The 27238-nt window shown below is 39.6% G+C and overlaps 1 long non-coding RNA gene across 7 annotated transcripts in view; it reads right to left on the reverse strand.

Annotated features, from left to right (window-relative positions):
• Window positions 1-27238, reverse strand: part of LOC141729188 (uncharacterized) — a 194724-nt gene that overhangs the window by 48420 nt on the left and 119066 nt on the right. For 6 of the 7 annotated variants that reach the window (XR_012580513.1, XR_012580516.1, XR_012580515.1 and 3 more), the window contains 3 exons: window positions 26029-26110; window positions 5748-5866; window positions 3494-3672 (listed from right to left, as the gene is read on the reverse strand). This is a non-coding gene — a long non-coding RNA (uncharacterized LOC141729188). The remainder of the gene's footprint in view (window positions 1-3493; window positions 3673-5747; window positions 5867-26028; window positions 26111-27238) is intronic. The other variant, XR_012580519.1, reaches the window with a different exon arrangement.

Consider the following 27238-nt stretch of genomic DNA (forward strand, 5'->3'; position numbering starts at 1 on the left):
ACTGTGTGCAGTACCAGTGACTCCATCTTATAAACAATAATGCTGATTTAGAGAGGGTTCAGTGAAGGACAATGGGAATGATCAAGAGCATTAAAAAGTGCTCTTATGAAAAAAGATGGAAGTCACTGGGGCTGTTGACCATGAAAAAATGGATGTCAAATTTACAAACTGTAATGAAGGCTAAAGGGAATGTATGTCTTATAGAACACACACACGAAAGGAGAGGCAAAGCAACTAGAAAGAGAACAATGGAAAAAAGATACACTGTTTCATATACTTTGCAGCAAGAATCTGAAAATGAGAAAATCTTTGCGGCCAAGAATTGGATTCATAAAGAGAGTGCTAGACAAGCATAGAGATACCCAGAATTTTCTGGGGTAACAACTGATAGAACCAGAACAATAAATAACAATAAAGAACCAGTCTTTATTTCAGTCAAACTCCATTAAGGAGGGCTAATGTGTCTGTCACAGATTTTCAGACATCCCTACCCGTAAGTTTCTCTGAGCACCTCCCTCATAATCATCCTCGAGTCCTGGAGAATACAAAGAATCCCATAAGATTAATTCCAGATGATTTCTAAAGTTCTATGCAATAGTTAAAAATGCCTTCATTTTATATTGGAGCCCACTTGTAATTCCTAACTGCGCTTTATGCATTAGGAGATTTTTTAACCTATTTCATTAGTATCTTACACTGATCTGTACTGAGTCTATACAGTGCTATTTTTAAAATTTGTAATGTAACAAATGTGGTGAAATTAATCACAGAAATCTAAGTATATTATGTCAACAATTTATCACTCAGACTTAGCTGATCTTATGAAACAATGTTAGCACATTTTCTTGAAAAGATCTATTTTCCATAAAACCACAGTAACTGGAATTATTTATGGTAAAATTGGAACTTTTTACTGATTGTGTCCCATACAAGACCTTCCATGGTTTTAAGAGAAGCTGATATTACTAAGTAGTCTTTAGCTCCTCATGTCATCCCATTTCACTCTTTAAAAACAGCAGCACTCTTTACTAGTCCAGTGGAACATTTTCCTCAGAAATAAAGATTTATTCAAAATCAACATTAATATTCAGAGAGCTCCAAAACCAATTCTTTAATACTACCGGGTGCAAGTTATTGGGCACAGTAGATTTCTAAAATGCTTAATGGTTTTTGTTTCACATCCTTCCCAATTGCTAATAGAATAGAAAGTACTTAATTAATCACTCTAAGAGATGAATACATCATGCTAATGATGAATACTACTGTTTTTCCTGCATAGTGATTGACAATTTTGCAGTCCTGGTCAAGTTCTGTATCTGTGCCATTTGAAGGATTTCATTTGTTTCTGATTAAGTTAAAATATTCCTTCTCCATCCCATCAGTAATACATTCTTTTAATATGCCTTTTAACTTTGCTTGTTAATTGCCTGCTTTTTCTGACTGCTAACTTGGGCCCTTGGGTGAAGTGCTTCCCTGTGTTCTCCGAAAGCTGCATGTGCTGCTGGTCTTGTGGCAGCTGCTTCCACCTTCCACAGAGTTCTGTATTCTTCTGGCTTCGTTGAGGGAAATGAGGGATACGACTAGAGCAGACCTATGAGAAGCAGCAGCAGGCACGGAGTACCTGGCATTCACATTGCATTTCTCAGGTGTCCTTCCTTAGGACTAATTCCAGCCAGGACTCGTGACAGAACAGGACCCAGGTAGGTTTGGTGAATGGGAACGATCAAAAGGTTCACTCCAGGAGCACATTACTGACATGGGTTGATATACTAATGCAGAGAACCTCATGATAAATAAAATCCTTACTTATTTTTAGAGGATCTGTCTGGCTGAGATGGAGCTTATTTTCCCATAGCAGCCTTCACAGTGCTGTGCTTTTCACTGCTAGCTGGAAAGGTGTTGATAACAAACTGGTGTTTTGGGTACTGCTGAGCAGGCACAGCATCAGTGCTGTCTGTCAGCATTCCCCCCATCAGGAGGTGAGTGCTGGGCAAGATCCTGGGAGGGGACACCACCAGGCCAGCTGACCCAAATCAACAAAAGGGACATCCACAGCATATGACATCAGCTCATATGTGAAAGCTAAGGCAGGGAGCAGGAAAGTGGGGCATTGATTGTTTACAATATTTGCCTTCTGGAGCAGCCACTGCATGTGCTGAAGCCCTGCTTCCCAGGAAGTGGCTCAACATTGCTCGCTGATAGGAAGGAGACAAAATGTTGGTTTTTTCTCTCTGCTTATGTGCTCTCATCTTTTGCTTTTGCTTTAGTAAATTGCCTTATCTCAATCTATGAGTCATTTTCCATCTTATTTTCTCTTCCCTGTCCTGCTGGGAAGTGTGGCCACATTTCTCTTCATAGAGAAAAGCAAGGCACAACTTCCCAAGGACAAGGAATCTCAGAGAAAGAAAAAACAATTCCTGTCTCATTTGCTGCGCCTGTGTTGTGCCAAAGTAGAATGCAATATGGAGATTGTTTACCCAGAGTGATGGTGTTTTGTTTCCTTGGCCTCTCAGGGCCAGGAGCGTGTGCAGACTGTCGGTCAGCAGACAGTCACAAGACTCTGTTCAGTTGAGTTGAGTGCCTGTGCAGATTCAGTTAAATGCAGTGTAATATAGTATAGAATAATATAGTATGATAAATTAATTAATTAGCCTTCTGATCTCAGTGGAGTCAGATGCATCATTTCTCCCGCACATTGGGGGTCGCCTGCTTTACTATAGGGAAGGCACAGGGGATAAGGCTTGGGGGGCATGTGGCATTCAGTGAAGGTCAACCCACCACACTTCCTTTTTCAAATAGCCCTTAAAAAATTGGAAAATTTATCTTTTTGTTCTAGTTGTACATATGGTGGAGATACCATAATATTTCTTCTCAAGAAACATATTTGTTCTTGCAGAATGAACAAATGAACCAATACTTTTTCCTCCTGAATCCAACAGAAATCAAAAGTATCTGCTGAAAAAAAAAACTCACAAGAATATGGCCAAAGGTAACCTCAGGGAAAATATACTACACTCTCAAAATTGCAGTTTGGGGGGGTTATGTTTAATTAAGAAGCATGAGAGTTATCAAAAGAATCTAAGGGTAGGAAAAGTTTTAAGAGGTTATAATAAGCAGCCTTTGAGTTAGAGGTAGCAAAATATTAAATAAGTAAATTTTCAATCGGGGTAATTTTTAATTGACCTCTAAATTAAAAATAGTTTGATTATACAGTGTTTGAAGAAAATTAATTATCCTTCTTTTCCTTCAAAGTATGGAAATTTTAAGGCCAAACCAATTTCTAAGCCAAAGTTAAAGAAGGGCAAATATAGGACTTTAAAAGCTAGGTGCAACCTTAACAATTGGGAGAATACTGCTGTTCCATAATGAAGAGAAGGTAGACGTGACAAAACTTCCTGAGACAGCTACAGATTTGATAATGAGAGGGGTAAAATAAAACTTAAAAAAACCCAGCACTTACAGAATTTAAGTAAAGAAAAAACCCAGCACTTACAGAATTTAGCTGAAACTGCCTTGATGCGTGGTTTTGAGTAGTCTGAAAGGGGACTAGCACAGGGAGCTGCTCCTGGGATGTGCTGCATCTCCAGAGGAAACTGCAATGTGCTGCTGTTAGCTAGGAAAACATATCCTCCAAAATGGGGCACTGCATTTCCTTCTCTCTGAGACATTACTCTGTAAGTAGAACAGACAACTGAATGTTTTCTGTTATTATAAATTCACCAATGCAAAGCTTGTTTCACACATGAAACCACTGCCTCTCAGTCCAGCATCTTAACTTTTTCTGCCAGTTGGTGGGGCCCTGTTAGATAAAGATAAGATGATGAAGATTCAGTCAAGGTGAAATAGTATGTTACAGCTTAACTCAGACTTCCCTGATACCATCAGGGCTGAACTTAACTGTTGGTTGCACTTTACTTTCTGGATGTAGTGGTGAAATACAGTCACTGATTTACCTTGAGTCACCCAGTTGCTGGGCAGTTCAGGTTTCTATAAAACGTGGTTATGTAGCTGAAATACTAGAGAAAGTAATATATCAGCAACACAACTGGGTACATAATAATTAATTTGTGATGAGAGGCCTTTTGCTTCATTTTCTATTCGTAATTTTCACATGCAATGATCTGATTTTTTTTTTGTTAAATAATTTCTATAAATGTTTTTCATATGCAGGTTATTGGATGGCAGTTTAATCAAAGTATCTGATATTAGAAATTCAGAAGGGAGTTTTGCTATTGGATGTATCAGTCATGTGGTTTTTCCTAAATGGCTGAGGATATCTCTCAGAATCTGCCTGCTAGTAAAAATAATAATAATTACAAATGCAAAGTCATCACTGCATTGATCATTCATGCCAATAAACCAATATGCTGGAACATTTGTGGAAAGCAAACACAAAAAGGATGTGAATAGTTAATTACAGCTCATTCATTTGAGCAAGTATTTGCAAAAAATGCTTGGGAATGTTCCACAAACAGTAAACCACTGTTATCTTCTTCCCTCTCCTGTCTTTGAGCCTCTTTGTCTGTTGAAGGGCACATGCTGGCATTCAGTTGTCTTTTCAGGACTCATCAAAAAGCCATATGCAATGTGGAAACTTTGGTAATAATACTTAAGCAGAAAAATAAAATAATTAAATAGAAATCCAGTACAGAATACAGAATGATGTTATGCACTGCCCAGTATATACTATCAGGGTGTAAAAAAAAAGAAATTAATGTAATATATATTAGCTAATTTTACAAGACACAGATATTCAACTCTGGATAGATTTTCCCCAAATCCCTGGTGACTCCTTAAATGAATCACAAAAATTAAAGTGAGATTTACAGCAACTATCTCATAATTTGGAATTCCTAGTAGAAGACATATATCTCTCTATTTCAATGCACAGATACATGGCTTCTCTGATCCTTTTTACAGATGATTTCCAGTTAGCACATGGCCTAATTCAGAGAGTTATCCACTCTCCTTCAGTCATTAAAGTAGAATTGGAAGAAAAACTACTTGATCTCCATCCATACCCAAACGCTTCTGCCTCGCCAGCAAGAATTCACTGATTCCTCTGGATAACTATATTATAAACCTGACTACATTGGGCATCAAAAAAGCTGAAGATACAATCTGCATGACATTTACATACATTTGCATACATTTGCCTGGCCAGAATATGTAGCTATTCCGATTTTCACATTATAAGAGAGCTAATGGAAGTATTCTCTGTTCCTTTGGTGTCCCTTTAGCTTGCTTTTTTTTTCTTTTTCAGGCATCACTTTTACGCACAAACGTTCTAAGTTGGCCCTGTGTCCCAGCTCTGCTTTTACTCAACCATCTTCAGAGATGACGTTTTTTCAATTTTTGTCCTTACCCTGACTTTACCCTCTCTACACAGCTTTTTCATCCCAGCAGGATTCTTTGAAAACATCCCACTTCACCATTATTAATCCACATGGAGCATTTGCACTGATAACTTGTGGTGGGCTCACTCAGCTTTGTCCTCCACAGTCCTAGATCTCCTCTCCAGTTCTGCCTCCACAGTTTCTTATCTGTTTTACCATCACTGTAACAGCAGAATAGAACAACAGGACAAGATTGGTGCTGCACTCCCTGGACTTTGGCTCCATTTCAATAATTTCAGTAGCTTTTCCGTTTTCTGTCAGGCCAACACAGCCATCACAAAAGGTGTGGCCAGTGACATTCAGCTGCCAACCCAGGTTTCCTTGACTGAGCACAGAACCTACAGAACTTACCAGAGAGTTGCTGGAGAATGGAAATAGAGTTTCGAAGTCTGTCTATGTAGTCAAATTCATTCTGCACAGTTTTCAAATCTTAAATTTCCAAGTTACAGTCTGGTCAGATTAAGAGGTTACTACAAGAGAACCAACCATGGGGATGAACATATTAGAGGGGAAAAAACAGGGAAAGGTTTCTTCTTAAAAACTAGGAAAACCTCCCTCAGGATTTAGATATCTGAAGTCTATGCTAAAATAAGGAGAAATTTGTTAATAAGTAACTGTGGTTATTGTAACTCTCATAGGAACAGAAAGGCAAAAATCTGCCTCTGAGCCCTTGTCCTTGGAGTAAAAATCACACTGGATAAGATTCATTATTTCTGTAGGGATGTCCATAGCACAGTTAGAGGTGTGCTCTGAGTTAGGCCAAGAGCAGCAATATTCTTTCAGGGAATCTGTTTTCTTAGTCAGGCCTTCAGCTGAGTCCAACTGCCAAAGCTAATCATGTTGCCTTTCCCCTAGAGCCCTGATTCAGTCAATTCAGGGGCAAAGATTTTGTATAGAATTTCTTCCCCAATTAGAGATTTCCAGAGACTGGTTTCAAGTGGCTAATGAGAATGTACAGGGATTATAAACACACTTTCTTCTGGTTATTTTGGGTATGATTAATCCTGTTTCCTGACTTCAGAGCACTAATATGTATATAATGAATTCTTTCTACTCTTGTCCTCATTTTCTTTAGATTTCAGGTATGAAAAAGGGGGTCAAAAATGAAGTTGATTAGAACTATGTTTGGCATTAAACAATTGGGTTGGAGTCAGGAAAATGGCTTTGAAAGGATTTTTCTGTTCACAGACTACTTGAACTTACAAAATAACCAATGAAGTTTTAAGAACCTTATGGCAAATTCTCTGCTGAAAGCAGGTTTATATATTCCATTTCTCATACTGTCACCAAAAGTGAATGCATGTACTCTTGCATTAACAGTTTAAAGGCAGACTGAAGCACAGCTGCAAGAGAAGCAGTTATCAAAGTGAGGGTTAAGTAGCTCATTGCTGCTAGCTCCACACAAAGACCGTGCCTTGTGTTTGTTATGTTTTCATTTTAAAATTATTTCTTAATTATTTTAGGTAAAATCTAACCACAGAATACCATATAACCCTTATCTAAAGAAATCAAACCCTGTAAACTTGTTATTATTGGTAGACTAGAACCTCTGAGGGGGAAAAAAATTTATTGTGAAATAACTGAACAGTGTATAATGATGGGTTAGCCAGGTCAACAGATATACTGCCATAATTTCTGCTACTTGTGAATGTGTCACCTAAGCATATATCTGTTTAGGAAAGAATTAAAAATAATTTGAGTGCCTATATACAGCCACTTCCTCCTTTTGGATGATACACTTTTTAAAAGATAATTTAGGAAGAAGTCTGTAGAATTTAAAAAATATATTTTCCTTTTAGGAAATGTCTTAGAATACTTCCTTGTATTATTTTTGCTTTGGGAAAAAACTCAAAACCAATCAACCAACCAAAAAAATCAACAAACAAAAAAAACATCAATGTTTTGTTTGTATGGATATACTCTGTACTGAGACAAAAATCAGAGGATTTCTGCTATTTATTCTACCTAATCTTTTCTTCCACCGAGCTATAACATCAACTAGTATCTTCTCCCAGTCTCTAGTCAGGACTAAGTGAAGGACAAAGAGGTTGTAAAATGCCTTGCTAGCTAGAGCTGTTAACTTTTGTTCAAGGTAACTGCTTTAGCAGATCTAAGATTCAAGAACAACTGTTCTGTTTGTGTGCACATATGCTTCTATTTTTCTCTCTATACTTAATACTACAATTATGAGCCTCAATTACTGTTACTTTAAAAACTTAAACTGAATCCATGGATCTACTCCAATTTTTCTAAGTCTAAAACTGTCATCCAGTGCTTAAATTGCAAAGCCTTTCTGACAAATGCCCATTTATGAGATACATTACAGCATGGTTCATATCCACTTTCACAGAAACAGAATGAAGGAATCTAACTGATTGCAGAGGTTAATTTGGTCCATATACTTTGTCAATAGCAGGTCTCAGGAAAATTAGCACCAGTAATTACAATACTGGTGTAAGTCATGAATCTTATTAGAGTGATTTTTAGCAATTTAAGGACTGAAGGATCATGTATGTCAGGACTTCAGTAATATCCTTGGCTCTTAGGAAAAGTTGAAAATAGAATTTAGAATGTTTTGCTTGCAAGCTTTATCACTATCCAAGAACATAGAATACGCACTGATCATTTTCAAGACACTGTCACAAAATTCAGATTCAAGCCAAATTGGATGTGGATACTATTAGACTGTAGATTTTATAAAAGGCAAATATGGTCTGATTTTCTCTACGACATCCATCAGAAATAATTTTCCTTTCTTTTCCATGTGAATGTCTGTATATATGCACTAGTTCTGTCTGAGATGGAGTTAATTTTCTCCACAGCAGCCCTCATGTCTCTGTGCTGTGCATTGGTGCAGAGGGGGGCGTAAGTGGCCTGAAGTTTAGAGTCCGGCTAGCTGAGGGCGAAAGGCCGACGCCCCTCTGCAATTCCTGGCCAGCACCCTTCGGCGTCTGATGGCCTCGGGCTGTGCTGGCTGCGGACTGGCTTACACCGCTGGTATTGGGGAGGAACGGAGCTGACCATTTCCCGGGGGTTAAACATCGGTTTATTGAAGGTGTTGTGGGATCCAAACGCGGGGAAACCAACCGGGAAAAAGTTTTTTTCATAGGGGGTGAAACAGGATTATAAAGGAGGGGGGGTGGGTACAGGCGGAACCAATCGGGAAAGGTGAGGGGATGAACCTCACAGAACTGACACTCCATGGAGACCAATAATCAAAAGGTAAAGGAGGTGTCCTGGGACCCCAGCCAGCCACCATCTCCAGAGAGGAGAAGGTTCTCGAAACCTGGGAGGAGAAAGGGGGTGATTGACTGGACCCAGGGAAGAGACAACTTTCACTTATAAGGGAAACCAGGGGAGGAGCAATTACATATCGGCAACTATGAATAGCTGTTACTATAGCAACTTAGCTGACACGCTAGCAGTGGCGGGAAAAACTGGGGGAACGAAACCATTTTACACATAATAGGGGAGAACAATACATAAATTGGGGGAATAACACAAGAAACTTAACAACACACTACAACACATTGGTATCTAGAAAGGTGTTGGTAACACTCCAGTGTTTTGGATACTCCTGAGTGTGCTCCCACAGCATCAGGGCTGTTTCTCCAACATTCCCTCCTCACCAGAAGGCTGAGGGGGGATAAGATCTTGGGAGGGAGATAGCCAGGACAGCTGACCCACAGGGACCAAAGGGATATTCCCTGACATATGGTGTCTGCTCAGATGGAAAATCTAAGAGAAGGGAGGAGGAAGAGGGGCTTTTGGTATTATGACATTTGTCTTCCAGAACCACGATTAAATGTACTGAATACCCAGGAAATATTCAGACAAGACTTGCTGATAAGAAGCAGAGAATAAATTCTTTGCTTTCTTTTGCTTCTGCACACAGATTTTGTTGTATTAAACTGCCTTTATCTGCACCCATGAGGTGGATGGAGCTCCTGCCCCACCCTGCTGAGGAGGGGAGTGATGGAATGGCTCAGTGGGCACCCAGTGTCCAGCCAAGATCAATCCACCACAACATGCTACCAAGGCACTGGAATTGCTGTTTCTCATACAGGCCCCCAAAAAGGGGGCTCAGTTTAATTATACCATAACATGCAGGTAAAAAACCATTCAATTACCAAAGAACCTATTGCAAAACTGGTATGTCAGAACACAAGCTGTCCAGCAAGTCCATGAGTGCGTTTGTGAGACAATTTTCTACATGGTAAATTATAAAAATAAGGGGAGGGATGGACTTCCTGAAAATGCTTCAATCAACAGAGAACTGAGGTAAGCATTAGCATGGAATGGTAGAGTTTGAAATGCTTGGGATAGGATAGGACAAATAAAACCAATAGATTTCAAAAAAGACTCTAGTGTGGTATTAGTGATGCAGCGAATGAAGCTCAAGGAAAATCAGCAGATGCTTCAGATACAATATTACATCACAAGCACAGAGGGAAGCTAGCAAGGGCACTGGAACATAAATTTGACTGGAATATATATTTGAATGTGAGCTTTCAAATCAAATATACAGTAGGAGAATTTACTTAGAAAGTAAGTGTAACTACAGAGGTGCAGCAGAAATTTTGGGCCAGAAATAAGAAAAGTGTGGAAACAAACTGAAATACACATTATAAGGAACACTCATAAACAGCAAGCAATAGGACAAGAGGAAATGAGCTCAAATTGCACCATGGGAAGTTTAGATTGGGTATTAGGGAAAACTTCTTCACCAAAGGTGCTCTCAAGCCCTGAAACAGGCTGCACAGGGAAGTGTTAGAGTGACTATCCCCAGAGGTATTTAAAAGATGTGTGGGTGTAGCCCTTAGGGATGTGATGTGGCAGTGGACTTGGCAGTGCTGGGTTAATGGTTCGACTTAGATGACCTTAGAGGTCTTCTCCAGCCTAAACAATTCTATGATTCTACAGTGTAAGGGGATAGAATTCATTAAAGATGTGGGTGTTTGAAGGCAAATCAGGTAAAATAAGTAGTCTCCTATTGGGTGTAATGGAAAAGCTACTTACTGGACATGCCAAGAGACTGACCAGTTTTTCATCTTGTTAGGTGGTCCTTCTACTTATTTCTGGGGATAAGAGTATTCACAGGATCTAGATAAGATGAGTATTTTTTAGGAAATGCCAATTGCTTATTACCATATCAGTGTTACACTTCCTGTAAGATTTGCTGTCAATCCAACATCACTCAACATTTCTATTACTAGTGTCTGGAAGTATAGAAAAATTATTCTATTGGTATAGTACCAAGTGGGGAAGGACTTCCAGCATACTGATGTTTTGTTTAGAATCCAAGATCAATTACACCTGAGTTGAATAGTATAGAAATTTTCTAAAATAAATTGTTTTAATAAATGAAATACTCTAGATGAATGTGAAACCTTTCATGAACCCAGGTTTCATAAAGTTAGTGTGTTGCAGCTTCCAGCACTGGAGGTTGTCATGAGCAGATTAAACAAAACAACAGACAGGTACCACTGATCCTCCCATCCAGTTGCAAAAAAAGCTGCTAAAGTATTTTCTGGGTATGCAATTTGTTTTAGTCTCAACAGTGGATTTATGAAGACATGAATGGAATAAAGATGCTGAGATCCTCTGCTTGCTGTCAGCAGAATCCCTACAGGCTTTATAGAGTTCTGCTTAATATAATAAACAGCTTCAACTTTTCCAAAATCAGTCCTCCAGGCACAAATGGTTCATTAGTACACTAACATTTACCTTCATCAGATATCTATGGAGCCTGCCTCATGCTCACAGCAGGACCCTTGCCTTTCTTCCACCCTTCCAGGATTTCTATCTATTAGCGGATAAGAAAACTGATCTATTTTTATTCTGACTTTCAGGCTTCTATCTTACTGGCTTCTCTAGTTTACTGTTCCAATTTATAGATTAAATTGCTGCTTCTAAACACACAAACAACATTATTGTAGACATACAGGACTAAAATGTACATGTATACCTCTAATGGTACGTGTGAATGTCTAGCATTGGCTTCGATTTGTGCGCAAAAGACGGATTTCCTAGTTTCAGTCTCACATTCAAGATTCACAATAGTATTTGCCCTACCAATAACTTTTATATTCCTACAACTGTAAGTTTGATTTAGTGTTACACTTGAATTTCTTCTTTTTTTTTTTTTTTTTAAATATATCAGCTCTTTAAATAAACACTGAAGCCAAATCTTCCCAACTAATGTTGTCTCACATGTGGTTATGATATATAATACGATATTTTTCTGTTATACAAACCCTAAATTTTGGCTCTTGACTTTGAAGCTTTTGCATTCTCTTAGTCTTACAGGATTTGGGCTTATCCAATTTACACCTGCCCTTCAAGGATTTGTATTTCTTTTATTTCCTGACACAGATATGATATTATCTCTAATTTGATCTTGGACTGATGTCGGATCTTTTCTCAACAACTGTAGAGTATATCTGCAGTTGCTTCAGTTCAGAGCTATCTCTTATAGATAAGGCATTGAATTCTTTTGCTCTGTGATTTAACTGGACTCAGAAGTGTTTCAGTAACTACTAATATTAAGCTTTAGTGTGATTTCTTGAAACAAAAAGGATTCCTTAGAGAGACAATCCCTTTTATGTGTATAAAACCAGAATGAAGTGGTTTTCTGATATTTGGTGCAGTTGTGGGAATTACAGAAGAAAAATGGAGACAATGAATCATCTGGCTGGAATCCACGATGTAACCAGTGTCTGACAAACATATTTTAAAACCTGCTCTTTTTCTATTTATTTCTATTTTCCTTCCAAATAATACAATTTGTCTCAGATTTACAGATCTTCATTGAAAGGGGTTCCCTATCAGAGAGCTGCACCTGTACTGGGAAGTCACTGCACTAAAATTCTGTGTGAGTATTAATGCTCTGGGTTGGAACGTGCTACTGCAAGAACAAATGTTATATGGAAGTACCTGTAGTAAGGAGAAATGAGAGAAGGAAGTGGCGGAAGGAAGTGGCGGAAGGAAGGAAGTGGCAGAAGGAAGTGGCGGAAGGAAGTGTCGGAAGGAAGGAAGGAAGTGTCGGAAGGAAGTGTCGGAAGGAAGTGTCGGAAGGAAGGAAGGAAGTGTCGGAAGGAAGTGTCGGAAGGAAGTGTCGGAAGGAAGTGTCGGAAGGAAGTGTCGGAAGTGTCGGAAGTGTCGGAAGTGTCGGAAGGAAGGAAGGAAGGAAGGAAGGAAGGAAGGAAGGAAGGAAGGAAGGAAGGAAGGAAGGAAGGAAGGAAGGAAGGAAGGAAGGAAGGAAGAAAGGAAGGAAGTGGCGGAAGGAAGTGTCGGAAGGAAGTGGCGGAAGGAAGTGTCGGAAGGAAGGAAGTGTCGGAAGGAAGTGTCGGAAGGAAGTGTCGGAAGGAAGGAAGGAAGAAAGGAAGGAAGGAAGGAAGGAAGGAAGGAAGGAAGGAAGGAAGGAAGTGTCGGAAGGAAGTGTCGGAAGGAAGTGTCGGAAGGAAGTGTCGGAAGTGTCGGAAGTGTCGGAAGTGTCGGAAGTGTCGGAAGGAAGGAAGGAAGGAAGGAAGGAAGGAAGGAAGGAAGGAAGGAAGAAAGGAAGGAAGGAAGGAAGGAAGTGGCGGAAGGAAGTGGCGGAAGGAAGGAAGGAAGTGTCGGAAGGAAGGAAGTGTCGGAAGGAAGTGTCGGAAGGAAGTGTCGGAAGGAAGTGTCGGAAGTGTCGGAAGTGTCGGAAGTGTCGGAAGTGTCGGAAGGAAGGAAGGAAGGAAGGAAGGAAGGAAGGAAGGAAGGAAGGAAGGAAGGAAGAAAGGAAGGAAGGAAGGAAGGAAGTGGCGGAAGGAAGGAAGTGTCGGAAGGAAGTGTCGGAAGGAAGTGTCGGAAGGAAGTGTCGGAAGGAAGGAAGTGTCGGAAGGAAGTGTCGGAAGGAAGTGTCGGAAGGAAGTGTCGGAAGGAAGGAAGGAAGGAAGGAAGGAAGGAAGGAAGGAAGGAAGGAAGGAAGGAAGGAAGGAAGGAAGGAAGTGTTGGAAGGAAGGAAGGAAGGAAGGAAGGAAGGAAGGAAGGAAGGAAGGAAGGAAGGAAGGAAGGAAGGAAGGAAGGAAGGAAGGAAGGAAGGAAGGAAGGAAGGAAGGAAGGAAGTGTCGGAAGGAAGGAAGGAAGTGTCGGAAGGAAGTGTCGGAAGGAAGTGTCGGAAGGAAGGAAGGAAGTGTCGGAAGGAAGTGTCGGAAGGAAGTGTCGGAAGGAAGGAAGTGTCGGAAGGAAGTGTCGGAAGGAAGGAAGGAAGTGTCGGAAGGAAGGAAGGAAGTGTCGGAAGGAAGGAAGTGTCGGAAGGAAGGAAGTGTCAGAAGGAAGGAAGTGTCGGAAGGAAGGAAGGAAGTGTCGGAAGGAAGTAAGGAAGTGTCGGAAGGAAGGAAGGAAGGAAGGAAGGAAGGAAGGAAGGAAGGAAGGAAGGAAGGAAGGAAGGAAGGAAGGAAGGAAGGAAGGAAGGAAGTATTCTCTGTCAGTGGAGGGTTGCTGTTATGAAGTATCCTGCCAATGACACTGCCATTTAGCTTTTCCAAGGTACTTGTTAACATGTCATACCATGACATCTTAAAAAGCATCATTACAGTTTATCATGATGAGATTTGTAGAAAAATAGTATCTGACAGCCGTTTCAGTGGAGACCATCATGACCTTGTTGTCAATGGGAAAATCACAGACTATTCATGTGTATATTCTCAGCCATAAACAAAACTTAAGGACAAAATCAAATGGGGAAATAATAATGGTTAAGTGGACTAATACATACACCTACATTCTGATTTTAAAATTTTTGTAACACCCCTCTTCACATGTGTGTGTGTGCTCTCTCAAATATTTGGGATAGACACAGCAAAATGGATCACTGAAGTCTGGGTTGAACCAGACCTTTTAGATCACTAAATTTATGCCATTCCTCAGTTAAGATATTTACTCATCTGTTTGTTAAACCACATCCTTTTCTTTATTCATATCACTTGGGAATTCTCATTATTTTTACTTCATATTCATTGTCTTGCAACCCCAAAGTTTTCTATGGCTAATTTGACAAATAACTGGCTTTAGTATTGCATGCTTCCAGTTTTTCCTCCTTCAGAGGGCTCCTGTGTATAGAATGAGCTATGACATGCTCCTGAAGTGGTGCTCCAAAAGCACGTATCTACTGGATGCATTTGGGAGTAAATGCATCGTTCACAGATCATTTTGAGTATACAACAGTCTAAAAAATTAGGCATTCTACAGGCTTCAGATGCCTCCAGTTTCCCTGTGTCCTTCTCTGAGTTCAGTAGAGAGGAAATAAAATTTTGTTCATAAACTGCATGTTACAAGGCTGAAGCAGACACTTTAATGAGCACTGAATGCCTTTATTTTGTGTTTTCTGGAATACTAATCTGGCTTTAGTACCAGCTCTTAGGAGATAATTTGTTACACATAAGTTTGTCATAACAGTAGATTCACTGCCTTTTTCCATCATGTCTCATAATCTTTGAAAAATGTTAGTCTTAAGGAGCCACAATAGTAACAAAAACCCATAAGAGTCTGATCAAGGCATGCTCTTGAACCAGCCAACAAAACTGGCATGAAAACCTAGGGGCTATTTTACGGGACAGCTAAAATAAGGCTTTTTATTTTGGAGAAGCATCAGCGTGCTACCTGTTTTAATGCAAGTTTCTCTGGTGTGAGCAAAGTTATCTCCTATTTTTTAGCTTTTTAGCTAGTGATGTTGCTATCTCTAGCTTTACCTAATGCCGAGGAAAATGTTGCAAGAACACAGAATGAAAAGCATGTGTTCAAATGCTGAAGGATGTGAGCAAAGACAGTGGTGATAAATAAAAAGAGGAGGAGTTCCAGGAAGGAACAGAATGAAAGAGCTTTTTGAACAAATACAAGGGGTGTATTCATTCTGCACATGATTTTCTCTTCCTTACTTTATTCTATTAATTTCTGTATTTCCCACTTCTTCTATAGAAAAGTACCCTGAACCCATTTCCTCAGACAATAACCTTTATAAAAACTTTCATGCAAAATTATCCTTTATTGTTGCTGAATTCCATTAAATACTTTTCAATTATTTCCTAGTCATTAACTGTCTGAATCCAAACAATCGATGTGGTAAAATGTAAATAGGGATTTTCAGCCCATAGGCTCCTTCTAAGACCCAGAAAACTGAGAACAGACACACTTGGTGCCAAAAGGTTCGAATTTGTCATCCAGTACCCTTCACCTGGAAAAATACAGAATAACATTAAAAATATGGGGTGCATATATATAATGTATTATCTATATTTATAATATAAATATATATAAAATTTATTATGTAAATAATATAGATTATTTATATATTATATACACTTATTAAACAATATGTGTATATAATAGATGAATAATATTTAAAATAATATATAAATAATATATTTTATGCATAGAATACATAAAATATGTAATATATATTATAGAAAACTATATAAATTATATAAAATATAGTGTGTGTATATATATTATATATAGATATCATATATAGCTATATATATTATATAGATATATATTATAGATACATCTATATAATATAGATATTATATTTTATATATAGATATATATTAAAAAGAAAAGAAAAAAAGAGAGAGAGAGATTGAAATAATTTATTTTAATTGTACCAGAAGCAGCAATTGTCTTTTTGCATGGCTAGGGGCATATTCTTTTTACTTATTATTCCAGATTCTTTGTGAAATAGCAATAGCTGCACTTGGCATTGTACAATATTCATACAGCCTCTAGAGAAAAGAGCAGGCATTGACAAGGAGGCAGGGGCAAAATAGACACTGTGCCTTGAGAAGCACAAAGGGAATGAAAAGTAGGAGGGTTGACGGGTTTTTTCTCGTGTCTTTTGTGTCCATCATCAGAATGAAGGCGCTCACTTTGAGCGCTCACTCGCCCTGGGGCGCTCGGAGCGCTCGCTGCCCGGGCCGGCCTGCAGTGCGCGCTCACCGCCGCTAGAGGGCCCCGTTGTTCGTGCCGGCGGCGCACGGCCCCGCGCCGCGGATGGCCGCGGGCAGCGAGCGAACAACCCGCGCACACAAATTACCGGCATATGTACCCATGGACAGAGCCCTGCCTCTGCACCCCATGGACAGAGCCCTGCCTCTGCACCCCAGGAACAGACTCCTGCCTCTGCACCCCATGGACAGACCCCTACCTCTGCACCCCAGGAACAGACCCCTGCCTCTGTACCCTATGGACAGACCCCTGCCTCTGCACCCCATGAACAGAGCCCTGCCTCTGCACCCGATGGACAGAGCCCTGCCTCTGTACCCATGGACAGAGCCCTGCCTCTGCACCCCATGGATAGAGCCCTGCCTCTGTACCCATGGACAGAGCCCTGCCTCTGCACCCATGGACAGACCCCTGCCTCTGTACCCCATGGATAGAGCCCTGCCTCTGTACCCATGGACAGGTGGCTGCCCGGCTTGCGTGAGCTGCCTGTTTGACAAAACCCACAGGGAGGCTCCAAGTTGGGTGGCTTGTGCTGCCATTTATCCAGCTTGACTTCAGGATATGCTCAAAGCTTAGAGTGTCTTCCACCTTTGGAGATGAATTGCTCATTAGGGGATAAATTGGAAGATCTGCTGCAAGAACTGTGATGTTAAAGGCAGGATTTTGAGGATGCCACTTAAAGGGACTTTACCTGGCACTAGAAGCATCCCTGCAAAAACCAAGGTGATTGAAGTGAGCACAGCGTGCCTGAACATCTGCACATGCAATAGCTAACCAGGATACCACAGTCAGAAAACACTTCTGATCACTTTTAACTTACAGTATTTTAAATGGTGCTATTTGCCTTTAGAAAGCTGTCAAACAACCCTGAGTTCATAATTATAGCTTTGCTTTGAGAAGCAGTCAGTTATAAAGCAGCCTGGTAGACAAAGACATGCTAACACTCTGTATTTGGGGAAGATGTAGGATATGGGCCCAAACTTCCTCTATTTATTCCATTTGCTTCTCCTAATCTGTTCTTAACGGGGCACCTGCTGCAGCAAATGAGAAAGCATAAGAGGAAGAGGAAAGGGAAATGTTGCAATGCAAAGTATGGTTAATAATATTTTTTAATGCATGCAGAGAAATATTAAATTAAAAAAAATAATGGAGGTCAAAAGCCAGCTTCTAATTCTCTTCAGGCAAAAGGAAGAATTTATTAAAAAGCAGAAAAAGTATCCACAGAGAAAATTTCCCCATTCACTTTATGTACATGAAATATAGACATCATCTTGACACTCAGCTGATGAAAGAGAAGAAAAGACACTGAAATTACCACTCAGACAGTTAACAGTAGCCATATTTTGGGAAGGGGGACAATCTCAGCACACTGTGTTTGACACAGGATGTTCTAGAGATCTGTTAAAGTTTGCAGAGTGCCATTTCCTAAGAAATCTTTCTACAGACCCAGCTTTCATCATACCTTATCTTCAGTACACATAATCTTGGCATGGCATTATTTTACACACTGCAGTTAGCTGAAAATGAGAACAAAGAATATCCAGATCTTCTGACTGTATGGATTTGACACAAAAAATGGGAACATACAGGAAAAGAACGCACCAAATTGCCTTTTGTTACTGGAGGCATCTTCTCTGCTGACAGAAATATTTGTTTAAGTTTTTGCATCAAGACAAGATCCAGGTGTAGCTGATCAAATAACCTAAAGCTGCCTGATGACTAAAAAACTTCCCTGAAAGCACCCTAAGTATATTTTCATTTTCTGTGTTCTCTGTGCTGAAAACACGATTCTCAGTATGGTTCCCCTGCACAACCTGTGAGAGGACAGAAAAAAGAAGATTATTTGAATCAGTTGCTACGTTTTATAGAGAGATTTTGCAGGGGAAAAAGTAATATGTGTTCTTAAAATGTCACAGTTCTGCTGCCCCTAAAGGCAATTGCAAAGCTCCATAGTTTTCTCACAGAGACATTCATTAAGGCTGGGCACTGCTTGGATGTTGCATAAGCCTTGGAAATAAGAGATCATGTAGAGGCTTTGGACAGGTGCCTCTGCACATGGGTGAATTTCAGGCAACAAATCAGGACACTTGTCTCAAAAACAGGATTTTAGGTTTTGTTGGTGTTTTTGGTATTTTTACATGTAGCCTTCTTGTATTAAATTCCAGTGTGCTTCACCAGTCTTGTTAAAATCTGACATTATTTCCCCTGGTATTAACTCCCAATTTATCATTTACTCAAGACTGCACAAGGTTTCATCCTGGGAGTAGGTTTTTTTCCTTTCTCCATTTCCTTAAAAACATAATTATCTTTTTGTAGGAGTTTTCTGTGATCAGAGGTGTTCCTGGCTTCATGAACACACAGGAAGATGAGGATCTTACATTCTAATTATAATTACAAACAATTAAATCTGAGATTTGAGACTAGGAGCAGACCTTTAAGAGTCAAGAAACAACTGCCAAGAAACAGAAGGAATTGCAAGTAGCACTCCAAGTTCAGTCATGTATAAAATTTACAACACGACTGAAGGGCAAGTCCATCATTTTCACTTTCTTCTTTGGCTTGTATTATTTAAAAAGTTATGTTTTAAATCTAAAAGGATAAGGTCTGCATTCATTACCTTACAACATCTTTAGCAGGACCTTTTGTCTCGAGCTCAGCTCTGTGCCAGCACAGTTACACAGCTCCTGCCCTGGAGCTGGCTTCTGCTTTGGCACTTCAGAGTGCAGAGGGAATATTCCACTGTGTAGGCATCTCATGGAGGTGTATGCTTTCCCCACCACCTTTCCAGTCTCTGGATAACCTCACCCCAAAATACTGAACTGAAGGCTATTATCTTGCTAATCAGCAAACTAAAGTTTCTCCACAAAAATTATCTGAAGAGGTATTCATAACAGGCTCCCTGCAAATATTCTAATCCAATCTGTTGTGTAAATATTACAGCTGGGGCTGAGAGGGAATGCGTGTGCATTGCAGGCAGTGATAAACCCGGGTGTGTGCAGCTGTACACGCCTTGGGAGCCTTGCACAAGGGCAGTGGGAAGCTGGGAGTGTCACCAGTGATGCCATGGGCATTTCAGGGCACAAGGAAGTGATCTGAAATCATGTCACTATGGCATTTGCCAGAAAAACAGTAACTCTTGAGGGTTTTCTGCTTCTGCAGCATTGCACATCACAAAAACTCTAGATTATACCTAATTTTTATGTACTGAGTGCTTTTGCACAAACCAGGCACTTTTGCACTCTCGTGGTTTATCACTATCAGTAATGTCAGATTAATAATCAGAACCAGACTAATTTTATTTTATGTCTGTTTTTCAACACCTGTGGAAATGTGTCAGACAGTGAGATGAATACCATATATGCCAACAATACAATTCATTAATATTTTGCTTTTGAGTAGTTTCAGAAAGCAATGGCAAAGTCCTGCAGCCTGCATTCTGTATAGACCCTCTGTCAAGCAACTATAGGATGCAGAGCAAAATGGTCCAGGAACAAAAACTCAGGCAGCAAAAACAATATATAGAAGAGGAATGTACTTTGTGAAGGAGCTACTTTTGTCCCATGTCCCACTTGAGAGATACTCTTCTTGGCTCCAGTCCAGAGACAGGGTGCTCCTGCTCCAAGACCCAAAATATTTAGTGTATCTGACTTTTTGCACATGGCATTGAGAGCAAGAGGGACAGTTTTTTTCTACTGCCAGTGATATAGAAAAATTTCCAGGAAAAGGAGAGATACAATGATACAGAAAAATATCCAGAGAAAACAGAGACCAAATGGGTCACCCCAGGGCCTGATGGTGCTGTTGACCTCAGGAGTCATGATTATTTCAATGGGCCCTGTGCACAGAAGCAAAATTCATGTTCCAGCTTTGGAACATATAAGAATATAAAACCTGAGTTTCATTTCTGAAAGAGGCAAGGATGTCTTTGGTTTGGGCAATGTGCAGAAAAAAAGAAAGAGTAAATCATAGTTACAAACTAATTGTGTCTGCATGTGCATTGATTTTGTATGTGTATGAGTGTGTGTACAAGCTTTCCTGTTAAAGTGCAGGCTATGAAACTGTCCCATTTCATTACCCTGGGATATTATTTTAAAACACTGTCTTGCCCCAGTTTTGAATTGTATAACTGTTATCAATCAAATAAAGGCAAGGAAAGTCTTTAACTTTCAAAATTGTTAATAAAAAGAGGAAGCATGCTTAGTCATCTAACCCAAGATCTGCAAATACCGTGTTGGTGGGGAAGTTATTGATCCTTATCCTTTTCCTACTATTGGGGTGCATATTTTCCATTACTCAAAAAAAGTAGATACATGGGGTGTTCTGTCTGGCCTTAGCTATTATCACGTTTCATTGCCTCCTGAATCAGCTTTTCACCCTCTCAGCTGGGGGTTTTGTTTCTTTGACAGACTCCCAACAAGATCATAAAATGGATGGGAAGAGCCCTGGATATCAGTGCTGATCCTGACCAGGGATGGATTACCCTGGTGTTAAGTAGCTTGTGATTAAACAGTGGACCGATTTCAAGCATTTTCATGAATGAAGGTCACTAAAACCCCCCAAACAAAAGTTATAGTTTTGGATATTTGCTTTGTATTTCAGTAGCCTAGCTGCAGAGCAGAAGGTTTTGTTGCCATTTGCTTTGGGTTGGTTTTTATACAGCCTGGTTTAGATCTTTGTCATTTCCCCCATGCTAAACCTGTCTTCTCAATAAGAAAAAATGTAAAGCGCATAATTTAAAAAAATAGTTTTCATCCTAATGTTGTTGTGGTTTAATGCCAGTCAGCAGGTAAGCCCCACACAGCCTCTCACTCACTCCCCTCAGTGGGAAGGGAGAGAGAATTGAAGGAGCACCAGCAAGAAAACTCACAGGCTGAGGTAAAGACAGTTTAACAGGTAAAGCAAAAGCCACACACCAAGCCAAGCAAAACAAGGAATTCACCTACCACACCCTATAGACAAGCAGATGTTCAGCCATCTCCAGGAGAGCAGGGCTCACCTCACTTGATGGTGGCTTGGGCAGACAAATGGCACCCCTTCAAATGTTCCACCCTTCTGGTTTCTTCCTCCGGCTGTATGTGCTGAGCATGATGCCACAGGATCATCATGCCACAGAATATCCCTTAGGCCAGTTGGGGTCAGCTGTCCCAGATTTGTCCCCTCACACTTCTTGTGCATCCCCAGCCTTCTCACTGGTGGGGCGGAGTGGGAAGCAGAAACAGCCTTGGCTGTGTGTCAGCCCTGCTCAGCAATTGCTAAAACATCCCTTTGTTATCAACACTGTTTTCAGCACAAATCCAAAACATAGCCCCACACTAGCTACTATGAAAAAAAAAATGCAGAATTCTTGAAAAATCATTCAAACTTCTAAGTATTTCAAATAACATTAAAGGTTTTCCTCTGTTAAACTATGTAAACAAAAAATTATTCCAAACTTCATGTAAGGTGTCCAAATTATTTTCTCTTTTAGAAATGCCTTCCTTTTGTTTTGAGGTTATAAAATATTTCTGAGGTACATTAGAAAAAAAAATTACTGTTTTCCTTCCAAAACCCTCAGAGTGTTTCTTCATTCTGTCCTAGGCTGAAGCAGTTGCCCATGATATTTCCTTGGCAGTTCCTTCCACACCAGAGGGAAGGTTCCTCCTGTGAGCACATCCCAGCAGCCCCTGGTCATGGGAGCTGTCATATCAACATCCCTCCTCAAGGTTTTAGTTGAACACCTCTAACAAAATTATATACACCCCAGTCTGCCCCAATGACCTTTTCTTTTAGTCTGTATAGCCCTGGCCATACTAGAAAGGGTTTCCCACTCCGAGTAAAAAAGACCTTATATTTTGTCTTTAATTGCCTTCCTCCCCAATAGTTTCTCAGTTTATGGTATTTTTCTACAATATTTTGTAATCTTACATTCTATAAAATTATATTTATCATCTAGATTATAGACTGTGTTCAAAGAAGGGCAATGATCCTCGTAAAGAATCTGGAACACAAGTCTTTTGAGGAGCAACAGAGGCTCGTGGGGAACTTATCACTCTCTACAACTGCCCGGAAAGAGGTGGTGAGGTGAGGCTCTCTTCTCCCAGGTAACGAGCAAAAGGGTGAAATGGTCTAGGTTGCACCAGGGGAGGTTCAAGTCAGATATTATGAAAATTTTCATCACTGACAGGGGTACCAAGCATTGGAAAAGGCTGCCTAGGGAAGCTGGGGAGTCACTGTCCCTGAGATATTTAAAAAATGTGCAAATATGGAGCTCAGGGACATGGGTTACTGGTGGACTTGACAGGGCTGATTTAATGGTAGGCCTTGATGATCTCAGACCTCATCCCCAACCTAAATGATTCCATAAGTGTATGATTCTAATATGTACAAGGAATTCCAGTATTTTTTCAATATTTGCAAGTATTCTTTTGTGGCTTTCTTTGGTACAGGCATGTATGTGGCCTTCAAAGCCACACTCACTTTTTGACTGTCTCCCTTCATAATTAACCCCCTCTCCCTGAACAAACTGCCCACACACATGCACACAAATACAAACCCTTACCTTCAGTCATTTCTGCATGTCTTGAGGTCATAGATTGTTTTACTTTGGTTTTTTTTTCCCATCAGCTACTGGTAAATGAGTGTTATTAATGTCAGGTCAAATACCTCCCTCTCTCTTTCTAAATTGGATTGCCTATGACAATAGACTCATGGAAATTTCATCTGTTTCATTTCTTTTTCATGGCAGAATCCTTTATCGTATTAGCACATATATGCATACAGAGAAGGACTTACAGGTTAATTAGATATTTTTGTTGTGCCAGTATAGTTGTCTGTATTTGGATTTTGGCATTAACTATTGAGTTTTATGAATTTCCCTCTTTTGTTCTCCAGGGTAGAATTCTATGTTCTTCACATGTGTAAATTTGCTTTTTATGATCTCGGCAGGTAGGCAGCACCAGAGAAGGGAAATAAAGTGATTTGAGGATATTCTTTATACCACTTTGCAAAAATGGCTGCCTAGCATTTATTGCCAGCTCTGCGACCTACTACTTACATAAATGGCCTAATTTTAAAATAGTAATTATTATTGTTGAATTTCTAGCATCTTCCACTAAGTGGAATGATCTTAAATTCTCAGATCAAACAGAATTACATAAAAACTCCAAGGTAAATGCTAGAATGTATAACTGAATCTAAGCAGAAACCTCAGAAATACATATAAATTAGCATCACTATATTGAGTTCTCTTACTTTGACTTTAAGTAAAATCTTATTTAGTGAATAAATTTAAATACTTACACCTCCAACAGTGGTGTTTTAATGTAAACCATTTCTAAATAAGAATCACCAAAAGTATCCCAAGTAAATTATAAGATGATGTAGCTTTAACCTTAGTCTATATCCTTTTGCAATGACTTGTAATTTCATTTGGCACATAAAGATTTGCTAAAAAAGTTGATTATTTCCCATTTATAAGAAATAGCAACAGTGTTTCAATTTGATTCATTTTTATTTATTAGGGTAGCTTCTCAATTATATCCACAGTTCCTCTTCAGATTTGAAAAAAATCAGGAACACAACTTGCCCAATGCAACACAGCAAGAGACAGTTGCAATATGAGTTTATAAGTGGTGGCAAAAAATAAACTGTAGGATGTTTTCCCTGTATACCTGTTTGATGAAATATTTGTTGAATTATGTTTACTTAGCCTGTTGGATTTGTTTATACTTTGTGTTTTGTTTTGGTCTGTTTTTTTTTTTTTTTTTTTAAGAAACTGGCTAAAATTTCAACAGGAAAAATAAGAGCAGGGATTTTAATAAATTGCATTGTTCATATATAATCTTACAGGCGAAGTCCTCTAAGGTATTTAATAAAGTAGGCCAGAGAACTCTCCTTTGTGGATAAAACTGTGTTGCAAGTTCCAAGATGTTGGTGAGATAGATCTATTACATTATTAGCTCTGGGGTAAGGTTTCCCAGTGCTGCTAAAATATGCTCAATTTAAATTCTATATTATATCACCCTGTCTGAATAATTTTATGTCTATATTTTACTTTTAAATGCTTAGCTGACTCATGTATTTTAAAGAATTATAAACATATTTTTACAAAAAAATATTATACATCTTTATGTTACCTTTGTTGTTTATTACATTTAACTACAATAAAAGTGGATCGAGGCCAAGGTTAAAACCAGAGGTTGCACTATATTTACATTTTGTTCAATACCAGCACTTAAGAATAGCAGCCAAGCATTTAAAAATAGGCTGAAGGGGATGAAGAGATTTAGAGGGGAATGCCTGGCTGTCTCAGAAACTACCAGGTGAGTCATGGCCCTGCCGCTGCGATGAGCTCCGGGCAGGGAAATTGGTGCCATTCAGCTCAGGGAAGGGAGACAGCAAAATACTGAGGCAGAGCAAGGCTGTATTTCCATTGTGTTAAGAAATCCTCCCCACTCTGAGCTGCCTCTACAGAGCCTCCCAGGACCTCTGCAGATCAATACAGGACTCTGGCACAAGCCTGCAGATTTCCTTAGCAGCACTAGGACTGTCAAGGTCAGAACTGGTCAGTGGCTCAGACACTGCCTCCAAATCATTCATCGGCACCTCTCCTGTCCCAGAGGGTAGGGACAAGGCAAACTCTTCTGTGTGGCCATTTTCCAATGCTCCTGCAGACCACTGAACGTAGCAGTACTCAGGGAAACCACACAGTAAGCAATTTATGTTACTTGTCCCCAGAAGGGCAACAGGGGACATCATACTGTAGTTGTGCCAAACCTCCCTGAAATTAAGGCAGTCTTATAAGTTCATAGGGCTGGATTCAGGAAATCTTAAGTGAAATACTTTTTGTTTTTAAATACCGATGGAATTGGTGCTTGTGGAAGTAGCATTGGTTCTGACAGCGGAGGCTTTTTTCCTTCAATATTTTCAACGTGAGTTATTCCCACAGAGACTATTTTCTTCAGGTAAAACTCCAATCTCTGTACAGTAAACTGAGTAAGCTGGTATTTCTGGTAAGAAAAGACTATATATAAATTTAGCATTCTAGCTGAACTTGAGCTCAGGTGAGAATACTGCTTTCTCTGAATCTCACTCTCAAAAAATACACTCAGTCTCTTTTTCTGTACTAAATTATTTCAGATCACTGCCCAAAGATGATTATGCCTTTCCTGAAAACAAGAAAACAAACAAGCAAAAAGGCTAACAGCTAAAATACATGTTCAGACTGGTCTAGGTAAAATGGCATCTGCAAAAGGATCCTATCCCAAAAACAACCCCCCAAACACCCACCTAGACCTCAGAAGAGTGTTCTTAGTCCAGCTGCCTATATCCAGGGTCTTGAATAATGATAAATGTGAGTTCCTTCAGAAAGTAACTTCCAAGTCGAAAATGACCCCTGATTTCTAAGTCTATATCAAATGGAATAAAGGGCATCTTATACTTGAGTAGAAATTAAATAAGTTCTCTCTTGCCTTATACTTCACGTTGTTATCACATAATAATTTTTCACTTCCTGGGGCTGCTAGTGGCTAATTCAAATTTTTTTTTTCCATCTTTGTCTTTTTTCCTCTTTGTTCCAAGGGGCTCGTTTCCCACAGGCAATGCCAGTATTGAGTCAAAGTGTCATTCAAGCTCACAAAGTCACACATTTTCAGCTGGGAGGTGGGGGTGATTATCCAATTACCTTTTGACATTTCCATCATCTCCTTTGGCACCTAGGTACAATAAGTTGGGCATTTCAATATCTGTCCATCCTCACTTTAAACCTGTTTTGAAAATACAAAAGAACCTTAAGTGATCTGTCCACAGCATTGAAATACCAACCTTAGTGGACACTTTGAAAACTCAAAGGCTTTATAAGATGAATAGCAAACTGGGGATGACAGCTCCTGTGGAGCCATTATTGAATTGCAGCAGTGACGACTGCATTGCTTTGGATTTAGATAAAAGACTCCATGCAAGACAAATGGTAAGAGGACATCAAACAAGACTGTGTCCATGCAGTGACAGAAGCAATCCAATTGAAGAAGCTGTTGATTTCCGCAAGGTAACTTACTATTTCTTCTTAAGTAATCTATATTAAGGATCTAAAAATTGTATATTCATCTTGCATTTATGCTTTTCTCTAAAAATACTGCTTCTAGTTGTCAAATATAATTTTTGCTGAAACTACTTGCAGAAAGGAAATACCAGTATCAGATGTTGTTAATTATTTCTGCATTTGTGTTTTATTTAACCATAATGTCACTGTGCCTAAAGGTTATAGATTGAGAGTTACAATCAATACTGATCAGGTGAAGAGATTAGTCAGCAAATGAATAACACAGATACCAACAGGAAGAACTGTGCACTCAAGACAACAATGAATACAAAGGGTACAGATAAGCATCATCACCTTCATTTAGATGAAAGCTGATTCTAGAGCATTTCCACTATCTCATTAATAATACACTAACCTTTTGGAACCTATGCTACACAAACATAATGTAGATCTTGAACAAGTGTCAAGATGTGACATGAAGTAGCTTTGTACAAAAGCTTAGAATGTGGGGTTTACTGACAGCTATACAAGCTGCACCATGGAAAGGATACAGATGTGTATTTAACCTCTTGTAGAAGCCTCACTGGTTTACAACATTCAGTGGATCTGGATCACTCAAGCCAGCTTTATTCATGAGAAGCCAAAGAGGGAGGGAGATACACCCTGGAAGAACCCACTGTGCACTCCAACTGGGAATGGCCATTCAGCCCACAGGGCTGGACTACAACTTTTGCAGGCAGATCTGACTGAAAGGTGTATAATGCTGTCAATGGGTCTTTAATGCACACTGGTTCACTCCACAGATTCACTTTTATTTGTCTGTCATAACAACTGACAAAAAACTCTTCTCTTA

This window comes from Zonotrichia albicollis, chromosome 5, assembly GCF_047830755.1.
Source record: "Zonotrichia albicollis isolate bZonAlb1 chromosome 5, bZonAlb1.hap1, whole genome shotgun sequence".
NCBI classification, from domain to species: domain Eukaryota; kingdom Metazoa; phylum Chordata; class Aves; order Passeriformes; family Passerellidae; genus Zonotrichia; species Zonotrichia albicollis.